This window comes from Tenrec ecaudatus, chromosome 3 (genome assembly GCF_050624435.1).
Source record: "Tenrec ecaudatus isolate mTenEca1 chromosome 3, mTenEca1.hap1, whole genome shotgun sequence".
Taxonomy (NCBI): domain Eukaryota; kingdom Metazoa; phylum Chordata; class Mammalia; order Afrosoricida; family Tenrecidae; genus Tenrec; species Tenrec ecaudatus.
This window is the reverse complement of record NC_134532.1, coordinates 3,415,744-3,429,749: the sequence shown is the minus strand read 5'-3', so window position 1 is coordinate 3,429,749 and position 14,006 is coordinate 3,415,744. Positions and strand designations below refer to the sequence as shown.

At 41.2% G+C, this 14,006-nt stretch overlaps 1 protein-coding gene and 1 pseudogene across 2 annotated transcripts in view; one reads left to right on the top strand and one right to left on the bottom strand.

Annotated features, from left to right (window-relative positions):
* The window catches only part of PDGFC (platelet derived growth factor C), a 261,841-nt gene that overhangs the window by 53,948 nt on the left and 193,887 nt on the right, over positions 1-14,006 (top strand). The gene's annotated exons all lie outside the window — the stretch shown is intronic.
* LOC142443234 (saccharopine dehydrogenase-like oxidoreductase pseudogene) lies at positions 5,361-6,191 on the bottom strand (annotated as a pseudogene).

Sequence of the window (14,006 nt, the reverse complement as noted above, 5' to 3'; positions counted from 1 at the left end):
ACAAACAAGCAGAAATGAGAAAATAAACACATGCCATTAGGAGCCCTGGAACATAAAATTAACATTTTAATGTGTTACATTTTTTAATTGTATTTAATTTTGTCGTATGAAACATGGAACTGTGTAGTTCATTTTATCTTCTAATATGCTTTTTTGCTAAGTAATGAAAAGAGCACATGTATTACATTTTAGTGTCCAACTTTAATTTGCTGATACTATTTCTTTCAATTCATGCTCCATAATTCTGATACATGTTGACTCCATTGTTATGGCACTTTGTGCTGTTACAGTGATGGCGTCCCACATGTGTCCCACAATGCACCTTGTGTTTGGTTACTTAACTGTGCTCATGCAGAACCTATGCATAGACTGGGTTATCCCATAGAACATATCAAGAGAATACTGTGGGTATGAAAATAAAAAAAGATGTGTATGTGTTAGTCTGGGTACATAAGAAAAACAAATACACAGAAACTCATGTATAAGAGACAGTTTTATATAAAGGTTAAGTGCACATCAGAAAAAAACATCCCAACTCAGTGCTGCCCAAGCCACAGGTACAACATTAACCCATTAACCCATATGCCCAACACCAATCCACAAAGTCCTCCTCCATCTCACAAAACACACACAATGATGCCTACTGCAGGAGGAAAGACAAGTCAGTGAACGTGTAAGCATCTCAGCGCTGTCAGGTGTCTCCACAAGGCTGCTCCATTACCCAGGGATGCATCGGGGTAGGTTCCTGTGGCTTCTTCTTGGGGATGTCTTGTAGGAAGTGAGCCTTTCCAGCTGAAGCAGGGAACTGCTAAGGCAGCTGCACCCTGTTCCAACCATCAGAAAGCAAGAGACCCGAGAACAAGGAAGGCGAGGCTCACTGAGCCATTTATCCCTCTGCCCTTCATAGCCCCACATGTGTTTATCGGCCAGGTTGGCACAATAAATCAATTACCTCAATGTTTGTCAGAGTTGTATCCTTTTAACTTAGTTATTCAGTCTGTCTGATGAACAAATGACTCGAGAAATTGGAGCGTATGATGAAGAATGCAATATTAGGACCAGAAGAAGTCTCATTAAGAACCTGAGATATGGGAATGGCACAGTTTTGCTTACTAAGAGCAAAGAGGACTTCGAACATTTAGAATTTTATTTTTCAATTTGTGTTTCCTTTACTATTCCTCAAGGCAAGAATAGAAGGTTTTTGTTTTTTTCCTTTATTAGTGTGGTTATGTTCTTAACAGCTGACATCGGGGTTTTTAAATGATACCCAGTCACATAACAATATTACAATTGAGCCAGGATCTTTGGTTGAGCTGCTCAGTGAATCAAAGCTACTGAATCCATTGCATATTCTCCTGAGACTACACGTTCCCGAACCTACTTTTTTTAAATGTCAGGAACTAAGACACCCTTTTACTCCTTCGGACACCCCTGGCTGACAGAGCACATATCCATGGTCTTGAAAGCCCAGTGCAGACCAAAGTGACAGCCTTTTAAAAGTTCGGGCAGTCAGGTTTTTGTTAGGTGCTATCCAGTTAGCTCTGACCCATGATGACCTCGTGGACAAAAGAGCAAAGTACTTCCTGTCTTTCAACCATCCTCAGAATGGTTGCCCCTGCATCACTCGATCTTGTGGATGCTTTCTCCCTTTTGTGCTGACCTGTTACTTTATCAGACTCGATGACCCTCTCCAGGGATTGGTCTCCCATAATAACATCTCCACCTTCAGTGAGATGACCTATCATGAGCCTCCCTTGGAAGGACCATCCTGGCTGTACTTCTCTGCAAAGCAGCCTTATTGTTCTTTTGTAAGTCCTTGGTATATTCATTTTTCTTTGGCAACAACCTAATTCCAAGGCATCTGTTCTTCTCTGGTCTTACTGTTTAACTTTATGTTTATATAAGGTAAATAAAAACACCATAACTTTGGTTTGTTCAGGTGCACCTCAATCCTTAAAGTAATGGCTTTCTTTCCTTCTATTTTTTTAACAGCAGGTTTGTTCAATGCAATGCATTGTTTGATTTCTTGATTGCCGCTTCCATAAGGGTTGATTGTGGAACCACGTAAAATGGAATCTTTGACCAGTTCAATCACTGCTCTTATAATCATAAGTTTTTATTTGTTCAGCTGGGAAGATTTTTGTTTTCTTAATATTGAGTTGTAATCTGCATTGAAGTCTTTGATCTTTATCTGTAGGTGCTTCGAGTCTCCTTTTGCTTTCAGGAATCAAGGTTGTGTCATGTGCAGATGAGAGGTTGTTAATGAACCTTCTCAGCTGCTGATGCCAGGTGCTTCCTCATATAGTACAGTTTCTGGGATTATTTGCTAAATTTATGATTGAATAAGTATGATGAAAGGGAATAACACTAACACACACCTTGACTGACTTTAAACCATATAGTGTACCTGGTTTTGTTATAATGATTGTCTCCTTGTCTATACGTAGGTTTCACCTAAGAGCAATCAAGAATTCTTTGCCATTTTAACTATTAATAGATTAAAAAATGTTGTTATTTCCTAAAGACAAAGTAAACCACTCAATAAAACCAATTGATGGTCTTGGGCAAGAGTGAGTTGAGGGAGTAGATGTTGTGGTGTAGACAGGCATTTGAAGTAGGGTATACATTCTCTTTTAAAGGTTCCCATTTCCAAAATCATTCTGGTTGAATCAGGAACACCCTTTCTGAGTTTCCTGCTTTCATGTAGACAAAATAAGGATTATGCTTGCCCTTTTGGGCCACTACGAGTTGAAATGGACTCAATGGAAGTACATTTTGGCATGCTGGTGGCCCAGCGGTTGAACTGTGTGACAGGGAGCAGAAAGTCTTTTGTTTGAATCCATTAGCCATCCTGTGGAGGAAGCTGTGGCAGTCCTTTGCCCTAAAGATTTGCGGCTTTGGAAATCCTGGGGGACAGTTCCACCTGGCCCTCTTAGTTAGGATTCCTATGAATTGGAATTCTCCCAGAATCAGTGTCTTGCTACCCACCCAAATGCCCCTCCCCCTGTTTAGCTTTGCTATGTGAGAGTTAAGCCTAAATGACTCAATTTAGACAATCTTTAAACATTTTACCTTTATGAATATAAATCACAGGAAATTTAAAGATGAGCTTAACATAGAATCCAGCTCAAATGCAGAGCCTTTAGCATAATGAATATTTCTAAAGATAAGCAAATTAATATTTTATTTAGAAATAATGTCTCTATAGTACCCCTTTTATTTGTGCATTCTCTGAAATTTTACAGCTACTTTTAAACCAAATCAGATATCATTTTGAGTGTCATATTTTGACATGATAGGAGCTGTTTAAATGTTGATGTAATCTATTTTGCATTAGACATGTGTGGCATAAGTTTCCAAAGGTAAAGATTTGAAAATGAAAAAATTTCAGACACAATTTACCTCAAGCACATTCTTCATTTGAAAAGCTAAAAAGCCAAACCAAACCAAGCAAACAGCCAGATGTCTATAAATGTCATATTTTTCAAATCCATACAAAGGGAGGTACCGTTGGAATGATCAGCTGCAGTTTTGAATGGTGGTGTCCACTTTAGTTGAAGAGGAGCGTGAGCACGGCTCATGTCCGGTGGCCACAGGCTTTGTGGAGCATGACCATTCTGGAGTGTAAGGGCCAGTGAGCTTCATTTCTGATATCAATAGCCTTGCATTTGCCAGTGGTAGTGGCTCTTGTCCTAACCCTCAAACAATTAAAGTTTAATACACTTCAGGATTACCTTGGCCCATTTTCCTTGGATGGTTTTGAAAGAGCATCGCTCTTGGCCCACCTCCCTGACAGCAGTCTAGTTCTGTGATTGTCAGGTTTGCTGAAGCATGTGCACTACCCAAAGAGGTTCAAGTGATCATGGGCAACATAAGCCTTCAGGGATCTTTGCCTATAATTTATTGTTTTTCCCAGAAGAAATGCGATGCCCTTTGTCCTGGAGCTTAGAGGTACTCTTGGCAATCTTTCTTGTTGTCACTGTGCAGAGTTACCTTTTCAGAAGGTCTGAATTAGTCTGGGGAAGGTAATCCCAAAATGGTTTAATAATAGGATATATTTTTCTTTTCACCCATAGTATAAAACAATGCATGCTTATCGGGGAACCGGGGCACCCATCTGGTCTCATGTTCGAAAGGTCACATTCTTTGCCTCTACAGTTTTAATCAAGGTTGTCTATCCAGGACAACTGCCCTGCACTCTAGACACTGGATGGCAGACAGAAGGAATCACAAGATGGTTTTGAGATTATTGGGTAGAGAAATTAGAACCAATAGTTAGGTGACATAGGAGGAGATGGGAAACTAAATTTTATGTACAATGGCATTATCAACAGATGATTCCTCATTTTGTCGGTATAGAATTTTGTTCATCCCTGCCGTCACTTAGGGTATGTTGGGAGTTTGGATCACACCAGTGGACACTGTCCGAGGAGTTGACATCCAAATGACTATGAGATTTGGGGTCATTGTTTCAACTAAAATTATATATATATATATATATATATAATTATTGTTATAAAAGAAAAACATTTTTTTGTAAGCCCAGCTTACCTGTTTTAGTGTACCTCTTATTGCTAGGTGCTATCCAGTTGGTTTTGACTCTTAGTGACCCTCTGTACACTAGAACAAAACATGGCCCAATCCTGCACCAGCCTCACAGTTGTTCAAGTGCATCAGTGTTTCTTCAGCCTTTCTTCTTCAGTGTCCAACTTTCATATACACACGAGGCACCTGAAAAGACTATAGCTTGGGTCAGGTACACCTCAGTCCTCAAGGGAACGTCCTTGCTTTTTTACACTTTCAGGAGGTTTTGTACACAGATTTACCAGTGTGAGCAACACATTTTACTTTTCCATTGACAATCCTTTATTGTTCAGCTGAAGCAGGAGGCCAAGATCAGTCAGTACAACTAGGTACCCCACTAAGAATCGAGGCTGTCGGCCAAAAGTGCCGTGTCTCTTAGCAAAGGCCCACACGTGGTATAGAGAAGCTTACTGGGCAGTGAGAGCCGTTCAAGAGCAAGGCAAAGGCAAAGAAAGGGGCTGCCCCTGATGAATATTGAATGCAGCAATGCAGCGGTAACACGTTCTGGCAGCTCCTTTATAAAAATGGTTCATTAACACCGCAGTGAAAAAGTACAATATTAGAGTTCTTTCTCTCCTAAGCAGTAAAAATCACAAACTCAGCTGAGATTTAAATTTTAGGGTAGACTAGTTCAATTTCCTGCTTTTCAGGAGTAGATATTTTAGATGTGGCAATCCTCCACATTTGTTCAGACAGCCTTCCAAAAGATTATCAAGTATCAAACACAGAAGCTGTTGATTCATGCATGCCATGGCTCTAGTTATTTCTTCAAAAGCTTAGACTTCAGAGCTGCTAATAACACTCAATTCTGTGCCATGGTGGTTGTCTGTCAATCAGCTTTGTTCTGCAGAAAGCTTTAGGAGGGTGAGAGTGAAGGCTGACCAAATGTGACTGTGTGAACCATGAGAAGTGTCAAGGCTGCTTGAACCGTGGGTATGGGGGAGGCCACATAACCATCCCCTGGTCCTTTCACCTGTGTACAAATTCTGATATTTGGTTTGCTCCTATCAGTTGCAAGACCTTGGCTAGATCCTGGACCAAAGAATGCCATTGTAAATGATGAAGCATCAATCTGTTTTGGGGTTGGACTTTGGTTTGAAAAATAACCAAAGGAGAAGAGCCAGGGGAATCTTATGAGACGTTGTCTTCCGATGCCAAGTCTCCCAAAGAATCAAAAGAAAAATCCTGCAAACATCAGCTTAATCACAGAGGAGATGCCTCCCACAGTCACATAAGCAGCACATTGAACTGCTGAGTCCTCGAAACCTTCATGCAAATAATGCTGAGTCCGCTTCACAGCAGACGCATCAGCTCTGAGGAAGGAATAGCACAACCGCTGAGTTCTCCGCAGTAAGAAATCTGCCACCTCTTTTCAATTTGGGGCCAACCTTGGGGATAGGTTTCAGTCTTGACTCATTTCGTAGTTTTTTCAAATTACACTGCTCTCCGACTACCTGAACTGCTGACTGCCAGGTATCATCATGCATGCACAACCCCTCATTCCTGAATGTCCGGTTAGGAACCTTTCACAGCAGTCAAGGCACGTTCATTTTACTGCGAGTGTACAGTACTGCCTTAACTGCTGGCACGGAGTCCAAGCCTCTGCTTCCAATTCACTAAACTATTCACTGAAGGAGGACAAAGCAGAAGCAGGAATCTTCCCATCTAATATAATGCTTTTTTTTTTTTGTATTTGGATGCTTTCTGGAAGGCTGAAAGAATGGAGAGTTAATGTTTAGATGTCATGGAGCAAGACCAGTTTTTTTTTTGGATAGTTGTTTATTTAACAGAGAGTAGGTCTCTTATTAACTTTTTAAATATGAAAATGATGTCATCAAGTGTAAAAATAGTACATAGGTCACTTTCTTTTTTTTTAAAGATCATTTTATTGGGGGCTCTTACAGCTCGTAGGATAATTCATACATCAATTGTATCAAGCATATGTGTCTATATGTTGCCATCATTATTTTATAACATTTACTTTCTTTTTGAGCTCTTGGTATCAACTTCTCTTTATTCTCTCCCTCCCACCCTCGTGACCCCTTAATAAATGATTATTATTTTGATATCGTAATACTGACTGCAGTCTTCCTTCTCCATGGTATCTATTGTTGGTCCCCCTGGTGTGTGTGTGTGTGTGTGTGTGTGTGTGTGTGTGTGTGTGTTTATGTGTGGATCATTGAGATGGGTTTTCTCTTCCTCCCTTTCTCTCCCTACTCTCCCCCTACTCCTTGTATCACTACTCCCATTTCTGTTCCTGAGGGGTTTACTTGACCTGGATTCCGTGTGTCATGAGTTCTTATCTGTACCAGTGTACATGCTCCGGATTAGCAAGAACTGAAAAAGCAGGACTGGGGTCATGACAGTAGGGGCTGAGGAAGCCTCAAGGAACCAGAGGGATATTGTGTGTTTCATCAGTGCTATACTGTGCCCTGGTTGACTCATCTCTTCCTTGTGACCTGTGTTAATCTGGGTAGACTAGAGAAACAAGTTTATGGACACTCATATGTGTATAAGAAAGCGCTTTATGTAAAAGAGCAATAGTATATCGAGAAACATTCCAGACCCGTCCAGATCAAGTCCATAAGTCCAATTTAGACCATATGCCGGATACCATTCTATAAATGCCTCTTCATGCAACACATGCAATGACACCGATTGCAGGGAAAATCACAGGCCAGTGGGTGGAAAATCTTGTGGATCCAGTGCAGTGTAGGCATTTCGGTGCTGGCAGGGGTCTCTAAATGTTTCCTCTAGCTCCAGTGCACTAGCATAGCTCCATGTGTCTTATTAGCAGGAATGTCTTGCAGGGATTCTATGTGTATCTCGTCTCTAGTAAGCTATTTATCAACTTAGTGCCTCCAAATGAGGTCATCAAGCTGGAATGTGATAGGCTAACCTTCACCCCTTCACTCTTAATAGTCTTATATTGGCAACAGATTGGGTAACTACCACATGACCCTTCTGAGAGGGGATATCTCACTGTCTGCAGATGGGTTTTGAGTCTCTGCTCCGACACACCTCTCTCTCAGCAATGTTTGTTTGTTTTGAGTCTTCTGATGCCTGTTCCTGATCCTGTCAACACCTCATGATCACACAGGCTGGGGTGCTTTTCTATATGGGCTTGTTGCTTCTCTGCTAGATGTTCGCTTGTTTAACTTCAAGCCTTTAATACCCAGATGCTATATCTTTTTAGGCAGGCACCAGCAGCTTTCTTCACCACATTTGCTTATGCACCCGTTTTGTCTTCAGTGATTGTGCTCAGAGGGTGAGCATCACAGAATGACTGGTTGTTATAACAAAGTGTTCTCGCATTGAGGGAAGGCTTAAGCAGAGGCCTAAAGTCCATCTACTACCTCAGTGTATTGACTTATAAATAGATGTATATAATAAATGTATGTATAAGCATAGGCCATTTCCTCTACTTTTATTAATATATTTACATGTGTACACACCTATGTTTATACTTCTATCCATAGCTTTGCTTCTTAGGTCTTTTCTGTTTCCTTTTGTCTTCCTCTTGTCCCACCTTCATGCTCGCCCTTCTTGTGCTAGATTGCTGTTGCTCCCTCCCCCCTCCCCCCCCAGATCTCTGTGTTCTCCTCGTTACTGAGTTTAATTCCCTGCTCATGGCTCCCTTCCCGCGCTTCCTTCTCTCCTCCAGTCCTTCCAGAACCATCGGTCCCCCTGCTTTTTGTCCTCAGGCTTGCTTCCCCTGACTATTTTATATAGGTAAACAAACCGACATTAACAGAGACAAAACAAAAAGAAAACAAAAGATTGAACAAAAAGAGGGAACAAATCACCTAGCAAAAAAATGGAAAAGCATACATCATTCCAGGTCTGTCTGCTGACCTTTATGACTGTCTCCGTCAGTCCTAGGGGGTTCCAGGAACTGCCCCGCCTTCCCTGAAGTCTATTTGCGGGTTCCCCAGGGGCTTTGTGGCTTGGCTCTGCTCCCGTTGCTGACCTGTTATGTTCTCCTGTTGGTTCACCCACTGTTGGGGGTTCAGACCGGAATCACTCCTCACAGTGTGTCCCCAGTATTGTCCACAGTCGTGGTGTGCTCCAGCAAGGGGACATCATGTCTCGAGCTGTTGTTGGCCCTGCAGTCCTCTCTGCCTTAGCAGGGATGTCAGCTTCAGGGCTTGATGTGCCAATAGGGGGTCCACACCTTCACTCTCTCTTTTTCGTCTTGGTTTGCTTCTATGTGGGTGTGGCAGGCCGGTCCCTCTCCCCAACCTGTAGGTTTAGTATTGTCCTCCATAGCACATACTTCTTGGGAAGGGGACACTTGGCTCTGACGGGGCTGGCCCTATAGCCCACTGTGTTCATGCATTGCTTCATGTGGTTGCTTTGCCCTCAAGGTTGGTGTGCCGTGGTGGGGTGTGCATGTGCATTCCTAATTCTGTGGAGACCTAACCAGTACTCTCCCCCTGGGTGGGTCAGTGCCCTGCTCCCCCTGTGCCATGGACTCCCGCCCCCCTTTTTCCCCTCCACCCCACTTTCCCCTTCTTTGTGTTGGAATGGCATGTACATCCTTGGGTTTGGCCGGTCCTCTGCCTGCCTGTCACTCAACCCGTATAGTGGTAGATAAGTGGCATTTCTCCTAAAGCTACGGTGCTGATTATACTTGCCCTTTCGTGATTGGCTATCTTCGTTGAGCTTAATTTCCTCCAACTCTCCCCATGCTACAAAGCACTTCATGTGATGCTCAGCCTTTTTGAGTCACCTGTAGCACTCCATTGTGTGTATGTACTAGTTTTCCAATCCACTTGTCTATCAATGGAAATTTAGGCTAATCCAATTATTTTTTATTGTAAATTGCGCCACAATAAACATTGGAGCGCAGACGAATGGCCATGGTTTATTTCTTACCTCTTCTAGGTATATACCCGGTAGAGGGATTGCTGGGTATTAAGGTAATTCAAATTCCGTTTGCCTTAAATATCCCTGATCGCTTCCACAGAGGCTGTACATCTCTATACATCTCTACACGACCAGCAGTGGAGGAGGGTTCCTACTTACCACATCCCCTCCAACACTTGTTGCTCTCTGAGTTTCTGACTTGGGCTATCCTCAAGGGTGTTAAGTGGCATCTCATGGTTATTTTAATTTACATTGCCTTGATGGCTAATGATCGGGAGCATTTTCTTATGTGTTTATTTGCCATTCGAGTGTCCTCCTTATTGAAACTTTTGTCCACGTCCTTTGCCCACTTCCTCAGGGGGCTTAACTATTTTCTTCTTTTTGCCGGCTAGGAGGGTATTGTATATTTTAGCAATAAGCCCCCTGGATTTTGTATCTTTGCTAAAATCCTGTCGCAGTCTGTGGATTCTTTTGCTACTCTCTTGGTGAAGTCTTTTGATGCACACAGGTGTTTTATCCTTAATAGATCCCATTTGTTGATTTCAGCTTCATTTGTGTGTGTGCACCCCTCCCTGTTACAGTTAGCCCATGCATTCCCCCCACCAAGGTTCTCAGGTTTTCCCAATTCCTGATCATTTGGGGCTTTACTTTTAGGTCTGGGATCCACCTTGAATTTGTTCATTTGTATGGGAGTGAGGTAAATAAAGGTCTTGTTTCATTTTTCTACAGGTGGATATCCATTTTTTTCCAACACCACTTGTTAAAGAGGGCATCCACCTCCCACTTGATGCTTTTTGGGGGCCCTTGTTGAACAGTAGTTGTCTATATGCTGATGGTTTTATTTCTGGTTGTTGTTGTTGTTTTCCATTGGTCTGAGTTTGTGTCGTTATTCCTCTACCATACTGTTTTGACCACTGTAGTTGTGCAGTAGGTGTTAAGTCAGGTAAAGCAAACCCTTTGAATGCCCTTCTTAAGGAGTTCTCTGCTAATTCTGGGCTTCTTCTCACTTCATATGAAATCATTGGTTAGTTTTTCCAATTTGTTGAAGAAGGTTGTTGGTATTTTAATTGGGATAGCATTAAACCTATATAATGACTTGTGTCAGATTGTCATCTTTAGTATATTTTATTACATTCCTTGGGCATGGGCTATTCTTCCATTTGTGGAGTTCACTTATAGGTTCCTGTAGTAGTTCCTTGTCTAAGTTTTGTTATTGTTCTTAGATATAGCCCTAGGTATTTCCATTTGTTCTTGGCTATTGTGAAGGATACTGACCTCTTGACTTCCTCTTTTGTGGTCTTGTCAAATGTGTATAGCAAACTAATATACTTAAGTTGGTTGATCTTGCATCCTGCCACTCTTCCATATTCCTCTGTCACTGTCAGTACTCCTGTTAGGAGGCTTTGGGGATTTCAATGTGTAGAATCATATGTCATCTGCAAATAGCAATAGTTTCACATCCCCCCTCTCAGGTGGATACCTTTACTGTCACTCTCTGCCTGATGTTTTTATGTAGGACATCCAGTAAGATTTTGAGAAGAAGTAGGAGCATCCTTGTCTGGTCCCCTTTTTCAATGGGTCGTTTTCACCTTTTCTGTTGACTATCATGTTGACTACTGGCTTTTCATGAATAGTTTGTATTAATTTTATTATTATTGTACAATAAATTATCATGACATATTTATTATTTGGAATGTAATGGCCTATTTTTGGATCTCTTTCATTAATTCTGTCATAGCACGTATCTTTTAAACTCATCTGTATATCTATCATCTATCTACACACACATCTGCTATATCTATAGATAGATGACTCTCATATCTACTTCTACTCCTTTTGTTTATCTTTGATTTCAATCTTGAATATTTGTGTACCTGATAATATCTTTGTTTTATGTGCCATTGAATTGCTTCCAAGGATCCTGATATAACAGAGTAGAACTAATCCTTAGAACCTTCTAGGCAGGAGAAACCCTGGTTGAGTAGTGGTTACACATTGGGCTAATCCCAAGGTCAGCAGTTTGAAACCATCAGCTGCTTAAAGGGAAAAAGAGGAAACTTTTACTCCTAGTCTGAGACCAACCGGGCCTCAGTTTCAGACACTTATTTGAATAGACTTGATGGAAGTTTGTTTGCTTTGAACCTTTATGGAAACAGACTGTCAGCCCCTGCCCAGGAAGAAAAGCTGCTAGGTGTGTTTGTGCTGCAAATCCTCTTCCTAATAGCTGAGCACTCACCTAGTGCATTGCCAGCGCTCCTGGAGATCTCTGAGAGGTATCTTAATTTGAACATGTCCAAAAAATAGTTCCTGTTTTTTCAATATCTGTTCTTCATTGCCATACACTGAATTGCTAATTGAGAACATGTGAGTTCTTCTAGATTCTATCCATGTCTCATTTCCTTTTTTAAACCAGTTTTACTGGCATAAAATTCACATATCTTATAATTCAATAGTTAAGTTATATTAAGTTATATAATAATTACCACCACAATCAATTTTAAGACATTTTCTTCTCATTGTCATTAGTTTACCATTTTCCCATAACTTCTCCTGCTATATGTCCCAAACACCATTAACTCATTTACTATAGACTGTCTCCATAGACTTACTTATTTTGGATTTCATATACAGAAAAACATGCAAAACAAATAAACAAAAACCTAACAATAACAACGTAAAGCAGAGAAAAAACATAATGGAAAAGAAAGAAAATATTAAAAATTAGAATAAGCTGAAAATGAGTCAAAAAGGAGTTCAGTGTTGAAAGTAGATTAGATACAGAGAGGTTAAACTTTAGCACTCTTATCAATTGACTTTCCTTCTGACCCATTAAAACTTTTTTTTAGGTTTTTTTTGGTTTCCAAATCACTTTATTGGAAGCTTTTACAGATATTATAACAATCCATAAATCATTTACATCAAGTGAATTTGTACAGATGTTGCATCATCATTTTCAAAACAGATCCTCTTTATTACCTCCCTTTTCCACACTCATGAACCCTTAATAAATTCTATATTATTATTATCATTTTTTCCTATCTTACACTGTCCAGTGTATCCCATCACCCACATTTCTATTATACGGCTCTCTTGAGAGGGGCTATACATCCATCATTGCTATCAGTTCCCCCACAACCCCCCTCCCTTCTCATACCTTCATGAAATCATTACTCTTTCTGAGGGTTTTATATCTCCTGGATTCCGTGTGTTGAAAGCTCTTCTATTTACCAATGTACATACGCCTGTCAAGCAGGATTTGTTAGGTAGAACTGGTGCCATGATAGTGGGGGCAGGGAGCATTAAAGTACTAGGGTAATGTATAGTCTGTATGTGCGATACTGCACTCTGGATGAATCATCCCTTCTGTGAGGAAATATCCAATTATTAACAGATGGGCTTTGGGGCTCCACTCTCCTTCATATTGATATAATTATTTGTTTTTGATCATCACAGGCTGGTGTTCTTCTTCCATGTGTTCTTTGTTGCTTCCCTGCTAGCTGGCCAGTTGTTTAACTTCAAGCCTTTAAGACCCCAGATGCTATATCTTTTGATAGCCAGGCACCATCATCTTTCATTACCACATTTACTTATACACCCATTTTGTCTTCAGCGATAGTGTCAGGAAAGTGAGTATCACACAGTGCCACATTATTAGGACAAAGAGTTCTTGTGTTGAGGGAAGACTTGTAGAGGCTCAAAGTCTGTCTGTTCCCTTAATACAATAGCAAATAAATAAATAAATAAATATATGTTATAGTATTATATACATATATCAGTACCCCTATCTTTATATATGAATACATTTACATATGTACATGTCTATATTTATAGCTCTCTATATAGCTTTATCTTCTAGTTCTCTTCTCTATTTCCTTTGACCTTTCTCCTATCCCGTTCACCCTTCATTTGGCTCTCAGTAATTCCTCTCGGCCACATTACAACTGATCAAACACCACCAGGCACACTCCACCCTCCTTGCCATCGATTTTAGATACCTTGTTGTTCCCTTGTCCCTAAGTTTGTTGGCTTGCCACTCCCTTCCCCTGCCTCCTCTACCGTGATGCCCCCTATTTCCCCCAGAATTATTGGTCCCATTGCGTTCTATTTGGGATAGTTTAGTCTGGCTATCATATATGCCTATAAATATATATATGCCTATAAATAGTTTCAGGTCCATCTGCTGACTTTTATGAATGTCTCCCAACCAGGTTAGGTGGGGTGCCAAGTACTGCCCCATAGTCAGAAGTCTATTTTGGGGATTCCTCAGGGACTTTGCGGCTCTGTTCCCATTGCTGATCTGTTATGCTCGCTTCGTGGCTTGCCCCACTGTGGGGGAGTCAGATAGGACATACTTCCCACATTGTGTCTCCAGTGTTGTCCTCTATAGTGCTGTGGGACCAGGGAGGGGCTGACCTGTCTTGAGCTGGGGCTGGCCCCATGGTCCTCTCTGTACAATGGCTGCTCCAAGCAGGAATGTCACCCTTAAGGCTTGGGGAGTTAGGGTGAGGTTCTTTCTCTCTCTCTTTCCCTCTATCTCTTTTTTCTCTCTTAGC